The 18,110-nt window shown below is 38.7% G+C and overlaps 1 protein-coding gene across 2 annotated transcripts in view; it reads left to right on the top strand.

Moving 5' to 3' along the window:
• Positions 1 to 16,816: 16,816 nt before the first annotated feature.
• The window catches only part of tmem168a (transmembrane protein 168a), a 12,426-nt gene continuing 11,132 nt past the window's right edge, over positions 16,817 to 18,110 (top strand). The window contains exon 1 of one of the 2 annotated variants that reach the window (XM_080886245.1): positions 16,817 to 16,874. The gene's annotated coding sequence lies outside the window, so the exon portion shown is untranslated. Of the gene's footprint in view, positions 16,875 to 16,930; positions 17,446 to 18,110 lie in introns of those variants that run through there. The other variant, XM_080886246.1, reaches the window with a different exon arrangement.

Raw genomic sequence — 18,110 nt, 5'->3', positions numbered from 1 at the left:
AGCACTAATGAATGTCACAAAGGCACATTTGTAATGTAAACACTGTCACTAAGTAGAAAACCAGCGGAGAGATACACCTCCTGTTGTCAGGCCTGCAGGTTTATCCCTGTGCTGTTCTCCTCTGTCTTTTGGTGGAAAAACTTAAAACTTAAACTGGCACACATAATTTGTGGGGCATCTTATTGCAACACCTGATTGTTCTCTCATTTTAGTCTTAGTAATATTTTTTAATGATTGTATAAAATGAAAAAAAAAAAAAAACGGCAGGTGTATTGGCTGCATTTTTAGATAACTAGTTGTATATGTTTACAAAATGTGCAATTTATATTTGCATTTCAAGTTATAAAAATTTACTCAACATGTCTGTGGCTTTTTTACAGTAAAAAAAATATTACTAGGATTTTAAGTTCTTTTTGTGATTTCAGATCAGTAATACTAATGTAGTATGTCAGCAAAAACAAACAAACAACTAAATTCAGTTGTGCTGAAAAGAATGATACCAAACAAGGAAAGGGGAAAAAAATAAAATGAAACAATTTGAGGGTGAAATACAAACGTAAACTCAAAAGGAGTGAAAAATGGCCGGTTGTATTTTGGACCTCAGAGGGTAAATCCAACAAATCATGAAAAATTTGGTTTAAATTTTTGTTCATGACAGTGCAGATTTCTGACATTTTGTGTAATTTAAGCATGTAACAATGTGATTGTTTTCTAACAAAAAACAGTGTGAAACTTAAGTTTGACTTGTGTTTGTAAATGAACGCCCGTTGTTGTGTAATTTTCTGGATTCTATACTTGTTGGGCTACATATTTATTTATTATACAGGCTATACAGTACATAAAATCAAAACTCACGTGTTTTATGTAACTAAAGTGTTTAATTATGTGGGCTACAGACAATAATTAAGTTATCGACTATATTTATATGAAAAACGTGTATACTTACTGCATTTGAATCATTATAACCATATGTAACCACCTGCATATGTGTTTGGGAAAAAAAGGGCTTTGATTTTGCCACAGCATTTGATTTCTTTGCCACCCTCATGCCACCCCAAGAAAATTTCTCTAGATCCGCCCCTGTTTCTATGTGTTCTTTGTGACAACCTGCTGGTAACAAAGTGCCTATAGTTCCTATTCTTGAACGTTATATGGTCATAGGTCAGTGTAAAGAAGCTTCATAAAAGAAATCCTCTGAAAATGGTCAAGTACAAGGACTGGACAGAAAATGGGTAAAGAAGCATAAAAATAGAAAAACCTTCAGAATGAACTATTGATTGAGGCCACTTTAAGATAATTACAAGGAAGTCTGGATCCTTGGAAGAAAAATATATAGAAATGAATGGTGACTCAAGACTTTTGCACAGTACTATAGGTTAATTTGGCATTACTGATTTCTAAAACAAGTGTAAGGTGGTCATTTAATTTACACATGCTGGGACTTTACTATCTTACATACAGCAGTATAGCGCTGTGGGTTGTTTGTTACCGCCAGCTGGTCTCTCTGCTTCGGGGTAACTATTTATCACAGTTTGCATACACACAGAACATATAGGACGTGGTTAATCATAACAAACGAGACTATATAAGCTAAGTCTGCATACTTATTAAAGAAAAACATGCTATATATAAATCTTGAATGCGGTGGCAACAGCAGCAGCCTGGCACTGTGATAGCTTGATGGCTTGGGGGGGTCCAGGGGATAGCATAAATTTTTTGCTATATTTTGCTAAACTCCCGTAGTGTGAGCCCAACCACAGGCAAGTAAACATTGTGAGGCATTTCGAGGTAATTATAATACTATTAGTACCATAAGAGTCTGGTGTGAATCTATGCAGCAGCTACACCACAAGTGGCGGAGAGCAGACGACCATTAGCATTTGTCTGCTCGGCATATGCAGAAGACATATCATGTGGCTTCCTGTCCTCATCTTCGTCTTGCTATCGGGTACATTAATAATGTTCACTGGTAAAGTTAAATGTGTATCCATGTTCTTAAAAATAGACCCATGCTAATAGTAAAATATCAATATTGAATGGTTATTGCAATTTAGAAAGTCAAACACAGAGACCATACAAAGGAAAAAAGACATAAATGATCATATTCCCACAACATATGGAAGGCTTTCTGTTATAATTAATGCCAATTCAGAGCAGCATGATTTCTTTGCACAACATTTAATCCTATCAGAAGCTCCAAATTTGAAATGATGAGCGATAGTTTCCAGGAACTAGGCACCAGGCTCCACAGAGTTAGAATCTTGCTATCACGGCACAAGAAAGCACACAGTTTGACAGCCTTGGATAGTTTCTTACGGGTAACTGGAGCACCGCGGGGGAGAAAAAGTGTATTTTTCCGAGCTGTCTGTGGGTGAGTCATGACTGGAGTGTATGACGGATTGATATGTTATTAGCAAACACCGGACTTCTGACTGTGAAAAAGAAGAGTATGGACAGATGGGTTTTCCTGGGAGGGGAAGTACAAACAATGAAGGATGATAGAGCAGATCAGGACAGAGGGAAAGAAACAACACAAAAGGGAAATAAAAATAGATCGTGCTAATACTATTTCCAAAGACTTCTGGATGATGTGCAAAGTGTAAGTAAAACAGTAACAATAAGTTCGTTTTGTGAAAAATATATGCTTACTTATTGTGATGCCACAAACACATTTCAAAAAAGATGCACTAAGGATAGTTTCCGCATCTGTTTCATTGCTACCTTTTTTAACAACACTCTATGAACATTTAGGAAGGCAGGAGATCAACTACTGTAGTTGAATAAATACAATTTTAAAATACTTTTTGTCCTATTTTTTCTTTCATAACTTGCCATTTGTTGTGACCGAGTTACAGCTCTAGACTACAGGCCAGTTTAACACTTACACTTCTTGACTCCAAGGAGCTGTATGTTTTGTGATTTTTTTTTAGGTTGTTTTGAGGTCTTTGAAAGAGTCATCTCAGGACATTGGCTGCTTTTTTTGACCATTTTCACCAACAAGGTGATTCCCAAAGAAAACTTGGCATGTTCTCAGCATGCTCTGCAATGTGTTGCTTTGAAAAAACTGCACTGGACAAGTGGAGAACAAAAGTGGAAGTGGTAGTCCTGAAACACTATCTAGTGCAGATGAGTAGGTTCTGAAAATCATGTCCTTAAGAAGTTAGAAAAAAAAAAACACTCTTATGTAAGGAGAAAAGGGAAAGGTTAGAGGTACTGTACATCAACCTAAACAAGAACTAGACTGAAAATAAGTGGTCTAATATGAACTTTTTCGCTCAAACAATTCTCAATATCTATAGAGAAAGTCATCAGAGATTGTCTGCAGCCATATCTAAAACACGGTGAAGGTTTTGTCATGGATTTGGGTTTCAGGAAGTAGTATTGGCAGCCTTTACAAAATCAATGGAATTATCATTGCAGATCAGGGTGCGATCAGAATTTTATCTACCATGCAGTACCATCTGTAAAGCATATGACAGTGGTTTCACTTTTCAGCATGACAATGATCCCAAACCCATTACCAATGCAGGAAAAATGTATCTGGATAGAAGAACATATAAAGGAACACTATTGGTCATGGATTGGCCATAGGTCAACCTCAACATTATTGAAGCAGTGTGAGATCACCTTGACAAAAGAACAAAAGGCAGCCAACATCCAAAAAAGAGCTTTAAATGTCCTTCAAGGAGCCTGGAGAACTATTCCCGAAGGCTACTTAAAGAAGTCACATGAAAGCTTGTTTAACAGATTACGGATGATTTTTTTTTCTTATACACTCTATTTCCATGTATATTTGTTTCAATAAATAGCTGCAGCTATTTTCCAATTTCCTACAAAATTCTGAAGAAATCGGGTACAGTCAAGAGTTTTGCAACATACTGTATTAATTCTAACATTTACATTGAGAAATTTCTTAAATGGTTGAACAATAAGATGGATCAGTCTATCCTTCTGATAATTCTGATAACTGCATTAGTCGTAATTTGGGAAATAGTTCCATAATTCAGTAAATTTTCAGCCCAAAACACAGTTAAACCTGGTCTTGATTGATAAAATGTTGGGTCAGCAAAGGAAGTCACTGAATTTGAGTTCCATAAACAATGTTTTAATTCAGCAGCAATATATAAACGAGAGATATGATTTATCTCATGATCATCTCGACTTCTATTTTCTGTTTTTTTCAAATTTGCTGGGACAACTGTCTAAAATGTTACTAACAACCAAATGCAATGATTTGCAAACCGTCCCCTTACCATCAGAGATGCAGACTTTAAACCTGAGCACTGATAAGCTGAGCAGATGGCCCCGCTCCTCTTCAGTCTGGAGGAGACAGCATCCATGTTTTTCAAAAAGAATTTCAAATTTCACTTTAACTTTTAACATTTACTTTAACCTGCATTTGTGGATGACACACCGAACTGAGTTCACAGACAGTGATTTCTGGAAGTGTTCCTGAGCTTGTGCAGGAATTTCCATGACAGACTCATGACTGTTTCTAAGCAGTGCTGCCTGAGGCCCAGGCAGGGGCATCCGGTACTGATTGAATTCTCCAAAGAGAAAAGAGATTTCTCCAAACTCTCAGAATTTTTTTGATGAGATATTCAAAAATTTTTACAACTTCACACTAATGAATATTATTCTGAACTTGTTTCACAATTTGCAGATGTTTTAATTTTTTTGAACCAAATGCTTCATCATGTTACTGACCTGTTGACAGGTAACCTAGCTAGTTGCAAAATGTTGCAAAAATGTAACTAGTTTTTAGGATATCTGAATAAGGAAAAAATGTTACAGACAAAAAGTCATTAAAAAAAGTACATTGAACTCATTGTCATATTTAAGACACCAGTATGAGATGATTTGATCATTCTGACATGGTGAAGATGGGAATACTGTGGTCATAAGGGAATAAACATGGTCAAGGGCAATACTCAGATAGGCTGTGGCATTTAATTGATGCTCGCTTGATACAGAGGAGCCCAAAATATGCCACATAATATTCTCCAAGCCATTACATGAACAGTAGGTTGAGCTGTTGATACAAGGGATGAAGGATCTGTACTTTCATGTTGTTTTTACCAATTTCTGACCCAACTACACAATTATGGCCAAACAATTATTTTTTAACAACATTGTGATCGTGATCATTTGTCATGATTATACATTGAATTTAGTGACAAAGACAGTGACATTTGTCATTTCATTAATTTCATTGCATCTTTGTGAGGTGGATGGATAAACAGACACGCTGCACATGTTCACTTTCACGGACATCTGAGTTGATGGTGGACAATTCAGGTTAGCAAACATTACATTGTTTTTCTTGGCCTTCATGCATTAATTATGCTGCAGTTAGTGGTGTGTTTTCAGATGAATGAAGAAGTCAGTTGTGGTCCTTTGTGGTGCAGACAGAGCTCTACAGCAGTCACTGCGTAGGATTTGTTCTTGATGATGATGGTTTTAATACAGCGATAGTCCAGGAAACTTCAAGCTGTGTAATGCAGGGAACATCTGTGATTGGCACACGCAGGCATTCAGTCAGACAGCGATTTAGGGAGCGCTTGATTTGCTTTTGCTTTGTGCTCTGTTGTCAGAGCATTCATTTATCACTTGAACATGTTCATTTAATTGTGTGAAGTCAAAATCTGATTTAGATTAATTGTGCAGGTCTAGACTCTGACATTCAAATGTCACAGCAGAAATTGAGACCCATCAAACCAGGCAATGCTTCTCCAATCTTTTATTATCCAAATTTAGTGAGCCTGTGCAAATTATAGCCTCAGATTCCTATTCCTAGCTTACAAAAGAGGCATCTGGTGTGATCGTGTACTGCTGTAGGCCACCTGCTTGAAGACTGTATGTGTTGTGCATTCACAGATGCTCTTCTGCATGGTTATTCGAGTTACTGTTGCCTCCAGCTCAAATCAGTATAGGCATTCTCCTCTGACCTCTGACATCAACAAGGCATTTTCCCCCAGAGGACTGCCACTCACTAGATTTTTTTTTTTCTTTTTTGAACCATTGTCTGTAAACCCTAGAGATGGTTACATGGCAAAATCCCAATAGATCTGCCTTGTTGTCTCTTAAATCACCTTTCTTCCCCATTCTGAAGTTCAGTTTGGCCTTGAGCAGATCGTCTTAACTGTGTCAACATGCCTAAATGCACCAAGTTGCTGTCACGCGATTGGCTGATGAGAAATTTGCATCAACAAGTGATTGAACAGGTGCTGCTAATGAAGTGGCCAACAAGCATGTCTTCCATTTCTAGTAGTTGTGGCAGGCCGGTGGGAGGCTGCAAGCTTTTGTATTCTTATTCTTGTGCTTCTTATGGCTGGTTCATTACACTGAATGGTACCTCTCCATAAAATCTGAGAACCCGGCAGCAGGTGAATCATTTCAGTAACACCTCTGCTGAAACAGCAAGTCAAAGATAAAGAAGGAAATAAAAGCAGAGAGAGACGATGCTGGGTAATGGTGAGACTTGATTTAACTGTTTCACCATCTAACCTTTGTAGAAAAGACTTTTCATAATGGGCTGTTAACACCATCTCTCTCTCGCTCACACACACTCTCTTAAAGCCTCCACAGCAGTTTTTATGCAGACACATATTTGCTTTGTGCCTTTTCCTGAATGCTCTGACTCAGCAATACAGTAGAATGTAATATTCAAAGTACTTTGAGTATATGAGGTAATACAACAAGGATTCTATTTTAACTGCAGTTTCTTATTTGCTCACCAAGGTTGGACTCTGTAATAAATCCTCATATGGCTGCAGGGCTTGTCATATATTTTTCTTTCATTTCTTTGCTTTATGTTTTATTTTAGACGCCCCCGTCTCTCTCACTCTCTCTCTCTCACTCTATCGCCCTCTGGCAAAATCTGGGTTTTCTTTCCACTGTTCTCTGTAATCTAGTCTGAGAGACGTGATCTCTAAGTTGACACGCACACGCACAAAATGTTTCTTCTTCTCTCAGTCTCCAGTCTTTGTCCTCCCTTGATCATCATCCGCCTCCTCCTCCTCCATTTTTTTTTATTCCCTCCACCTCTTGTTATTAGGCTGAGAGATCAGCATGACTAAAACACATGCTTAATCACACAAGATCACAGCAGCTGTTCCAGTAAGGTTTTCTCGAGAGAAGGTTGCTGTGGCGACAGCTCGGCATGCCTGTCTTTCTCTCTGGTGTCTCTCTTTCTCCTTGGTGATTGGCATCCCTTTTCTAATGCCACTCAACGCATCAAAAAGAGAATGACTCAGGACTATTTTGTGTGTCACTTTAAATGGCCCTGACAGCACATCTAAGCGTTTTATGATGCACTGGTGACTCAGGGAAGTTTCGGAGAGGGAAGTTGTGCAAAGGTCGAAATGTAGGCCCGCCGTCTTTCAAATGTGCAATTAGTGTCTGCAAGAATGTACAGAGCTCATAGATACGACCTAAATGAAAACTGATGATGGCAGTGACACTGGCAGCTTAATTAAAGCAAGAGTGCAATTTTAATACACAGAGCACTGGGGCGATGTGAGGCAGTGAAAAAGTGTTTGTTTGCACACTAGTGATGTCTTTTTCCAAATGACGGCATATGAGACTCATCATGTTTTAATTTGGCTATTTTAAAACATCCTGTCATAAAATGATTACACTCTGTATAGCCCTTTGCCAAGCCTAATTACCTTATTTAGCATACCCTCTGAATTATCATGATGTAAGAGCAGCCTACATAGAGCAGTAAGCATTTCAGTGTTGATGTTTCAAATGAGTTTCCATAAAAAGGGGAAAATTATGCAGTATATGCATGTGCTGGGATATTTAGAATCAGCAAAGAGGACTAAACTCCCTTGATATAAGTCAACTCACATTAATCTTGTTTTTAAAAGTAAGTGCTTTCTGGCATGTCAGCTGCAAGGTTGAAGCAAAGCATATGAAATTCTGAGTCCTTTAAAAGCTAATTATCTGCAATACTTCAACATCAGAGGAATTCTGATGGAAAAGCTGATGGGACATAGCAGCTGTTGAGTGAGAACCGATGATTTGCCATATTTTTTAACTATTATCTTGTCATCCTTTTTATTTATTCATGTATTTTTTAAATCCCAAAATCCAGAAGTGATTGGACTCAGAGGTTTAGTAATTTAGTAATTATACATTTTTATACCATCTTCAGATGACACCTGTTCACGTCACCTGTTCACTGCTTTCAGTAGCTGTTCCTCAATGTGAGGTCCATAGAGATGTTGAGGCAAGTGAAGGTGACGTGGCCCTAAAAATCAAACTAAACCTAAAATGCAAAAGAGATCACAAAACCAAAAAAGAAAACCACTAGGAGGGGCCGAATGAACAATCTTTTGTTCTTAAAAAGAAAGAATGCAGTACACCTCATCAAAAGGCATGAAAACCCACAGCGGATGATGACAGAATTATTTCCATGGTTAAGAAAACCAACTAGATGACATCTAACTAAGTTGAGAACACTCGACTTGAAATGACTTTGGACAGATGAAACCCTGATCAACTCTTACCAAAATGGTGACAAGAGAAAAGTATGGAAATGGAAACCAAAAGCACACCTTAATATCTGTCAAATACTGTGGAAGTAATGTTACGTCATGTGCATGAATACCTCCAAGTGGGACATGGTCACTAGTGTTTATTGATGACTGCAGATAGAAGTGACAGGATGAATTGTGACTTGTACAAGCCTATACCCTCTGTTCAGATTCAGTCAAATGCTGCAGAACTGATCAGACAGCGCTTCACAGAGCAAATGGATAGTAATCCAAATCATATTGCAAAATCAACCCAAGAATTTCTCAAGGCAAAGAAATGCCAAATGAGTCACCTGAACTTAATCCAATCACGCATGCTGTTCAGTTATTGAATACAAAACTGAATGTAGACTCCAAAAAAATGGATGGTGAAGGCTGTAAATACCTGGCAGAGCATCTGAAGTGAGGAAACACAGCATTTGGTGTCCATACGTTCTGGACTTCACGCACTCACTGACGGCAAAAGATTCAATTGAAGTATTAAAAGCAATCTTTATATTCAAAATTGCTCGCTTATCCAATTATTTGATTACTGTTACTTACTGTTTAACCCCTTAAATGAAACCTGAAAGGCTGCATGTCCACCATATCTTGATCATCTGACTGTATATGTTGTATACACATATATATTTACATGTAAACTGCATTAAGGAATAAAGGTGTAAAAAACCTAACCTTACACACTAAGCAGTGTAGCCGTGTGACAACAACAAAAAGAGCATTTCAGATAGATGACACAAACTGGCACGGTGCCGCTGGTCTCATATACTTTCTTCTATTTACATCATAGAGCTTTAAAATAGTGCTTCCAGTGTTTAAAATAACTTCAAACATAAATCGGCGCATGTTATCCTTCGCTTCGATTGCGCTTGACTTCTATTTTGACATGTACAGAATAAACGTCGCTGGGGCTCTAGTTAAAAGACATGTTTAGTTTTTGCACATGTCCAAACAGACACCTCCACTCACATATATGCTATTTCTCATCATCTCAAAGTGGATTACTTGCTTACACATGAATTATTTACACATATGAGGTTTTTTTGGAGTCATTTTCACACCAATCAGCCATCTATTTCTTTGTGTGTGTGCTGTTGTAGCTGCTCTAATGATGCATAGAAGTGATTAACTCCCTCACCCTGACATTGCACGTATTAGTGAGCAGCATTAAAGACAAAGAGAGAGAGAAAGAGAGCGAGCAAATTATTTGAAACGCATGATGAAAGTAGGAGGACACAGAAACAGCACAAGTGGTACGATGAAGGTGAGAGAATGATATAAAAACGCAGAGGGACACTTGTGTACGGCAAGTATCTTCTGTAAAGCTGCACTGTGAGAAGTGAATCATCAGCAAGTGCACAGAAGGTGCTCTAGCTCTAATGATCTCACTATATGGGTGACAATTTTACTGCAACATGTTAAAGATCAGCAATGTGTATCTCGGTCTTGGGCGTTAAATATCCTTTTTTTGTAATATGTTGACATATTATGTGTTTCAGTGGTCTGCAGAGGCTACAGCAATGATGTTGATCAACAGTCGTGAAACCACCCTCTTCACACCATGATAAATCATCATGTGTTTTCTGTCTCTGGACTCATTACTCGGTTATTCACACTTCAGATGATGAGGATGAACAGCATTTTCTGTGATGGTTTGTGTAACACTGGAGGGTGAAACTGCAAGGACTCGATAGAGCTAAACTACTGCAATGGTTGACCCTCCATTATAACATATTTCTTTTCAGTAATACCTGAGCAAGAGTTTGGGAGAGACACGCACATCATTGAGCTAAATGCCGCTGTCAAATTCTTATATTTTAGTTTGACTTTTTGCTGTTTTTAAATGTTCTTAATGCTAGTGAGTTTAAACAATTAGTCATAAATGAACAAAAAATGCTGAAACTGAAAATGACATGAAATATATTTAATAAGTCATTATATTCAATTTTCCTTTGTTTTTTCCTTTTTTCTGTGTCTTTATTTTCAGTTGCCTCTTGTTTTATTTTTAAGTTGCTTAAAACTTTGATTTAGCTACAATGGCACCATGCGCATTTTCATGAGCTAACAGTAAAACTGCAAACTAAATCTTCTTCCATTTGCTTTTCCTGTCTTTTTGATTTTCAATCTCAGTATCATATGTTTTACCTGCAAATCTGTCTTAACGTAGTCAATGTGTCTATCCAGTGTGTGTCTATCCACAGGTTTCTTGGTTAATATTGTCATGTCTCCCCAGCTGGCCCAGTTTGGCTAATGTGTGTTTTTGTTTTCATTTCTCTCTCCCTCTCGCTCACTACACGTTGCCTGGGCGGAGCTCATTGCGGGCTCCCGCCCCTAGCCCGCGCACCTGTAATTCACCACGCACCTGTGGTTCATTACCTCGCCAGCGTCCACTACTTAAGGCAGTGGCTGGGAACATCTCACCGCTCGACTATTGAGTAGATCCCTCGGTCGCATGTTTCTAGTTTTCTCTTTGTGTTTCATTGGATTAACCTCTCATTCCTGTACATAGGTTTGGAGCCCTGGTCGAGCAGAGTGACTTGTATGTAGCGTTTGTTTTCTATGAGTGGAGCTGTGTGAAGAATCACCTGTGTGTGAAGAGCCCCTGTTTCTGGATCTCCCCTGTGCACCCCTCCGGATTCCCCTCTCTCACCTGCACCCAGTGTTTTAATAAAACTGAATTGTGCTTTTCAGTCTGCGCTTGAGTCCATCCTGCCTCGTTTTCCCTAATATCAACATATTTGGACAATAAGGTAACGCTAACGCTAGTACTGGCGAGATACCATCATAACTCACAAATCAACAAACAATCCACAGTTTTCAGTCACGTCCCCTGCCCGGCAAAACAGTGCTCCACTGTGACCACAAATAGTGGACTGTCAGCAGTACTTCAGGACAAAGCACCTCTCTCAAGCCAAGACAATGTGGATCATCTTTCCATTGAGGAAAAATAAAGAAATGGGCACTTTCAAAGTGCAGACAGCTAACATGTATTTTACATCTGCATGGGTAAATAATGTCGCCATGTTAGAGGTAAAGACCAAGAAATTGTTCATTGTTAAAGCAAAGGTAAGTGTTACATAGCTACTTTTAAATTAACTACCACACTTAAATCTTACGTTTTGTTTACTTGGACTTTTACAGTGCAAGGCCAGAAAATTTCCAGTAGCATTAATTTGTGGTATTATTCTCGTGTCATAACAATAATGTTAAACAAATATTTTTTGCTGTCAGTAAATCATTCCTTAGATTTCTTCTGGTCATAATACAATGAGTGATATAGAGGCCTAAGCCTGTTTTACTCTCTGCAACCTACATTTTGGCATCATGATGATGCCTCTCCGTTTCCTGACTCTCAGCCCCCTCTTTCCCTCTCTGTTTTCTAGGTTGGAGTCAGTGGGTGTTTGGCTGGCAGAGTGGCCAACAGATGCTGATTTGTTAAACCTGAGAAAGCACAGCAAGACTCCTGAACGCTGCCCCATTCCCTGACACATTTCCCTCCACAAACCCACTTCACGCTGTAACAGAGTGGAGGGAAACAAAGTGACCAAATTTTGCTGTCTCTGATGCATCTGTCGCGGGGGATGGTGAGCACAACTGGACTGTGTTTGCACCTGGAAAAGCGCTGACTAATCCAGGCCAATTACAAGACAGGCACATTAAAGCTCGGCAACAGAGATAGAAGTCAAATCCCTCATTTGTGAAACCATGTGTGTTTAATGAACATCGCCATTACCATCAGAGCAGCCGATCGCAGAATGGAAATCCATTCTGTGAAGGTGCACAGTCGGCTTTAAGAGAGCGTACAGCGTTTCTCACAACGGCCCAAACAGATTCATTATTTGAATCGTAATTCCCCCCCTCTTGGCACAATTAATGAATCAGACTTTTCATCGTCACAGCTCAGTGGGACCGAACAGGTCGGGTTATTAAAAAGTCATTGCCGCTTCACTTGGTGATCTCAGGCAAAGGGCTAAATTAGATTGGTAATGTATGATTGCCCTCAACTGGTAGTTATAGTCACAGTTTATGTTCATGAAGAAGCAGTCTCTGTATTTCCAGATAAAGGCTAATATCACACAGAGAAACGTCAATAGAGAGCTGCTGCTTCTTCTTTATTCTCTTTTTCTTTCATAACAAACATTCTCTTGTGAAATCTCTTATTATAGAAACATTTTCACATTTGAAAGTGTGTTCCGCCTGAACAGTTTCCTCATCTACTGCAACTATAACTGTGGAATGAAGGACGTCTTCTCTGTGTGCCTCATCTTCAGCGCTGGCCTCGTGTCTGCGATGCTGACAGGGGATAAAGCAGCGTAATAGCTGTTTGAATTGATCCCAGCCAAATGACAAGTCTTGACAGATAAGGTATTGTCCTTGTCCCGTGAAGATGGTTTGCCTTTTTGAGCAGGAAGCGACTGCGAATGGAGAATTTCACTTCCTTCCAGCATTAATCAGCTGAAGGGGATTTATTTTTTACATCCTTTGTTCGTCTAGTCCTGTGGGCACCTTCTGTCTTACCTCAGTTAAAAAAAAAAAAAAAGCCACATTATTGCTAAAGGGAAAGGACAATTACTGTAATAACCTAAGATTTTACCAGCATGGTCCCCTTTTTGTTACTTTCTCTTCATAATACTTCATTATATAGTATGTCTTTATTTTTTTGGTCAGCTTAAAATGACTTTTCCATCTCCGGAAGAAACGAACCTGAACAAGCCTCTGACCTTACCTGCTGATGCATATTTCTCTATTCTCCCCGTCTCTCCCTCATCAACCTCTCTAACCATTCCTTTCCCCCCCTCACTGAACTCACTGGCCTTTTTTTTTCCGAAATTCATTTCAGCCTTGATAGATGTACTAAGCACCAACGGCTTTTGATTTAGGCTTCTGATGCAGTCTGCCTCTCCTAACATCCACTTTGGGTGCAACGCTCCATCACATTGATTTCTGTGAAGATGAAACTCTGATTGAAAAGACTTCTCCTGGCAGCCGGAGGGGGCCGTGCGTGCGTCTTGCACCGTTACCGCATATGAAGCAGGACCCTTCAATCACATAACTGCCCACTGAAGTGATGCCAGTGCCTATTTTAACTTATTTATGTAAAAATCAGTTCTACCTCACTTCCTCTAACATTTATTCTGAACTGTCAAGATAAAGGACACAAAGAGGCAATCTGTAATTAAATGCTCACATCTCGGGCATTTGCACAGCAGTGCTTACAGAGCGTGATGGGAAAGGTAGAAATAGTTTTTTATTTTATTTCCTTCTCAAGTCTTTTAATGCTTTTCACATCACAGCTACTGTTTTTATCCAGCAGTCTTTGTACTTGGATGATGATTCTGCAGCATGCTGTTTCTTTTTCAATGCCAGTGTTCAGCAGAAAGCAGTGTGCCAAGGTTGAAATCTTCATGCCAGAGTTGAGAATTCACATCCCATCTCAGAACAAGTGGTAATGTTCTTTATTTTATTTTTTTTCAAGTTGCTTGGCATATGGCAGGAGGAGCAAAGAGCTTCTGGATCCTGACTTGTCATTACCATTGTAAATTAATATTTATATGGCTCAGGCTGGCTTTGGTGTCTATGTGTGGGTCGCTGCATGACTGTGGCTGGTGCAGGTGGAAGTGTGTCTGACATAAGAATGAAGGTAGCCTTTGCATAATTCAGAAGAACCTGTCTCCTTTAGTGTCCTATATCCCTTTCTACCCTCTCTCCTCTGCCTTTCTCTCAGTTCCACGTCTCCACCTACATTTAACCTTCCCCATTTTAAATATAACCTTCTCTACCGCCCCGACTGTCTGCATGTGTATCTGTTTTTTGTTTTTCTTTTAATATTTTGCAGCGCTTTAACCCCAGAGAGGTGATAACATAGGTGCACTATTCATGAGCAAGTGCTTTTCAGATCCGCCTTTCCTTTTAGAAGGGGATCATTATACCCGGCCGGCACACCCATGACAGTTTGGGGAAATGATTTGATCATCAGATTATTTAAATATGAATGAATGCAAGGCTCTGAATTAAATAAATATGGCGATTCCTTCATTTTATTACCTATCTTGTTCTTCACACGGAAATAAATGGCTTCTGGTTGAATTAGCAGGGGCACTAATGACCTCTTGGTCGTCATCAACAGAAGACTTCTTTGGGTAGCTGGCTTATCTTTGCGAGGAATGAAGAACAACTCAGAGAACGTGTACATAACTTTAGTTTTTACAACTAATAGTGCAAGTTCCAATCTTTGATGTGCTTTCACCAGACTAGCAGGTTGTTACAACCTTTGTGCCAGAGAGATACTACATTTCCAGGTTATCAAAAGCCAGGGCACCACATTGTTGTAAAAAGCACTGGCATCAGTCAGCTTCTTTTGTTCCCTTTCACAGCAATGCAAGTAAACAGAAAAGCCTCTGTCAACCCTTTGTAATGTTGTCCAGGAGGTTCATAACTAGAACAAAGACACTCTGCTGTGAATAATGTAATTTGAACTCCATCCACAGTAAGAGAATTTATACATAAGTGGAAAACATTAGAGACAGCTGTCAATCTTCCATGGAGTGGACATCCCAAAGGTCAAACTGCGCAATGCTCGGAAAAAGTACAAAAAAAATCCAAGAGTGACATCTGAGATTCTGCAGACCTCATTTAGCATGTTACATGTCAAAGTTTATAAAAGTACAATTAGAAACAAACCAACCAAGCATAGATCATTTGTAAAGATTGCCGGGAGAAAAACCTCTCTTTAAAACTGGGTTACTATAGTTGTTTTTAATTCAGTTTAGTTTTCATTGGTTTCCGGAGTGGATTTGCTCATTTCAGTTTGCGTGAAAATGTTTAGTTTTAGTTTAATTATTATAGTAGGGATGGGCAAGATCTGAGGCAAGATTTAGGAAAATCTTGCCACAGTCTTGTAGATATTCAAAGTCCCAATAAACATGTTCATCAAAGCCTCATCAGGTAAGCTGAAAAACCAAATTTTGCCAAAGTAGCTAATACTAAAACTAATATTTCCTCTCCATTTTTTTTAAATTTTCTTTTAGTTTAGTGGTCAGTTAGTTCTACTTAATTTTTTGACATTCAATTTTCTATTTTTATTTTAGCAAACAATTTTTTTTTGTTTCATATCTAGTTTTTGTTTTTAGTTTAGTTTTAGTTAACTGTAAAGAACATGACTGCATGACTTAGGTAATCAAAGTTACATCTGTGATGTCCGTGAACTTCTCCATATATCGGTGAATTCGAACCTCAATAACGTGAAGCAAGGGAGAGCTGCACTGTAAAGGAGAGCTGGCCTAAATTCCTTCACAGTGATATGTGAATGTGATGAAGGAATACAGAAAACGATTACTGGAAGTTATTGCTGCTAAAGGTTTTTCTACAAGCAAGGATCATGGAGTGTTTTTAATTTTTCCACACACTGCTTCTGGATTTGACTTAGTATATGTGAAGTAAATAATTACATGTTTTATGTCATGTTTTGTAGATCATCTGAGACTATATTTACCTAATTTTAGAATTTGCTCAGGATCAGGTTGATTTGATCATGTGCTGATATGTAAAACCTCAGAGCTGACATAGGATTGTCAATTTAACAATGATTACAGATTCTTCATTTTAGGATGATGATAATTTTGAGTTCACTAGTTTTCAGGTCAAAGAAATTTCAAATTAAAGAAAATAACGAACATTAAATCACTATTTAAAGGTTGTTATCAGCCATATACATTATATCATACTAGGGCTGTGTGCATAAGTCAAGTGGGCTAAATCACTGTGTGTTCCCAGTTGTGCCTTCTGTAAACATCTGATCAAAGCAGCACTTTCTCTCACATGCATCAACCATGCATCATCACTGCCATCTTGTCGCAAATGTACCTGTATAATATTTGCATCAGAAAACAGACCGAGAAAAAATATAACAAACATGATATAACGAACATGGTGCCAGCTACTGTACAGTACAATAAAGCCCCGCTAAATGGGCATATAGTATATGCGTATGTGTAATTAGTATTGACATGCACATGTTACACAACACTTAGAACATGTGTTTGTATTTGTTTTCAACTTAAGGACGCTGCCACAACTATCAGTGACCTTATGTGACCTTGTTCTTTCGTACATATTTGAAAAGTAGGCTAACGAAGATTTTATTTGTTTAATTTTAGTTCCGTTTAGTTTTGTCTGTTTACTAATTTAATGCATAAGCTCAGAGCGACCTTAAAAAATGCCTCGCCACAATTAATTCTGTGGGAAAAGCGAAGGTACGTTCATTTCGACACTTGCGAGGTGCCGTAGTACAGAACCCGGAAGTACGGATGATTTCACCCAAACAATCAACATGTAAGCAATATTTGACGATAAAGACATTACATACCGTTTTACATTTGAAGGCTCGTGGTTGTGTTGGCAGTTTTAGCCACTGCACTAAATCGTGCACTAGCAAACTAGCTTACTGTTTACAAAGAGGGAGCAGGCAGGGCTAAGTTAAAACTTCCCGTCTGCTATAGTGCCACATCGTCACTCACTGACAGCAAGGCTATAGTTAGTTTGTTAGTTAGTCAGTTAGTTAGTTAAAGGGTTTGTTTGGGTAGAAAACGGATACGAATTGATTAGTTTACCTCGACTGTGTAATCAACCGCTGTCAAAATGTTGTCATTTTAAAGAGTGTTAGCATAGAAAATTGTGATCCCGATGGAAGGAGAACTACACTCACATTAGCTGTGACTAAAGAGTATTTCCTCATTCTTCTGTCCAAAACCAATACAGACTCCGTTTATTTGATATTAACGCTGTTGTTCCTTGATGTTACTGAAGATGTTTATGTATGACTTCAAAGGATTTATAAGAGAGACACATGGAAGTCAAAGAATCCAGAATCTGTGAGAGAATTTCACAACAGCAAAGATCGAAGGTAGTGATCGAAATATAATACGAGTAAACAGTATTAATGGGATTTTATCAATGATTGTATACAGAATGTTTCTGCAGTCATTGTGACCATTGAAATTGAAGTTAAGTTCCATAGGTCTTCTAGATTTAATTCTGGACAGCTATGGATCAGACCACAGATCAGTAATAGTTTGATAATTCTTGCTGCCTGCCTGTCTCCCTGATAGTCCTGATTAATGATTAAGATTTGTATACATTTAAAGTGCAGTGTTTCCCACAGACTCTGTTTGGGGCAGGTGAAGGGACCGCTGTCATGTACTGTAGCTGGTGACATTAGTTCTAGTCCTACTTTGCATCCCTTACAAGTCTTCCACATTGCTGCAGGTTCTGGTTAGAGCGGCTCTCCGGATCACAGGGGAAAAGCAGAGGAAGGACTGATTTCACCAGAGTGTGGGACAAGCAAGCCGTTGGGGAATGTAGGGGCCTGGGTTAGCTGGTTAGCAGTGATTGTCAACTGGGAATTGTGAATGGCGTTAAAGTCACTGATGTAAAAAAAAAAAAAAAGTAATTAAAAATTTGCAAAAATTAGTCGCTAAAATATTTCTTGCGCAACTAATATGCCAGGGCGCGCCGCCCAGATAGTCTCTGCATGGGGAAACACTAAAGTGCCTGCCTTTTGTACATAAG

This window comes from Rhamphochromis sp. 'chilingali' (genome assembly GCF_963969265.1).
Source record: "Rhamphochromis sp. 'chilingali' genome assembly, chromosome: 7".
Taxonomy (NCBI): domain Eukaryota; kingdom Metazoa; phylum Chordata; class Actinopteri; order Cichliformes; family Cichlidae; genus Rhamphochromis; species Rhamphochromis sp. 'chilingali'.
This window is presented reverse-complemented; position numbering and strand designations above follow the sequence as displayed.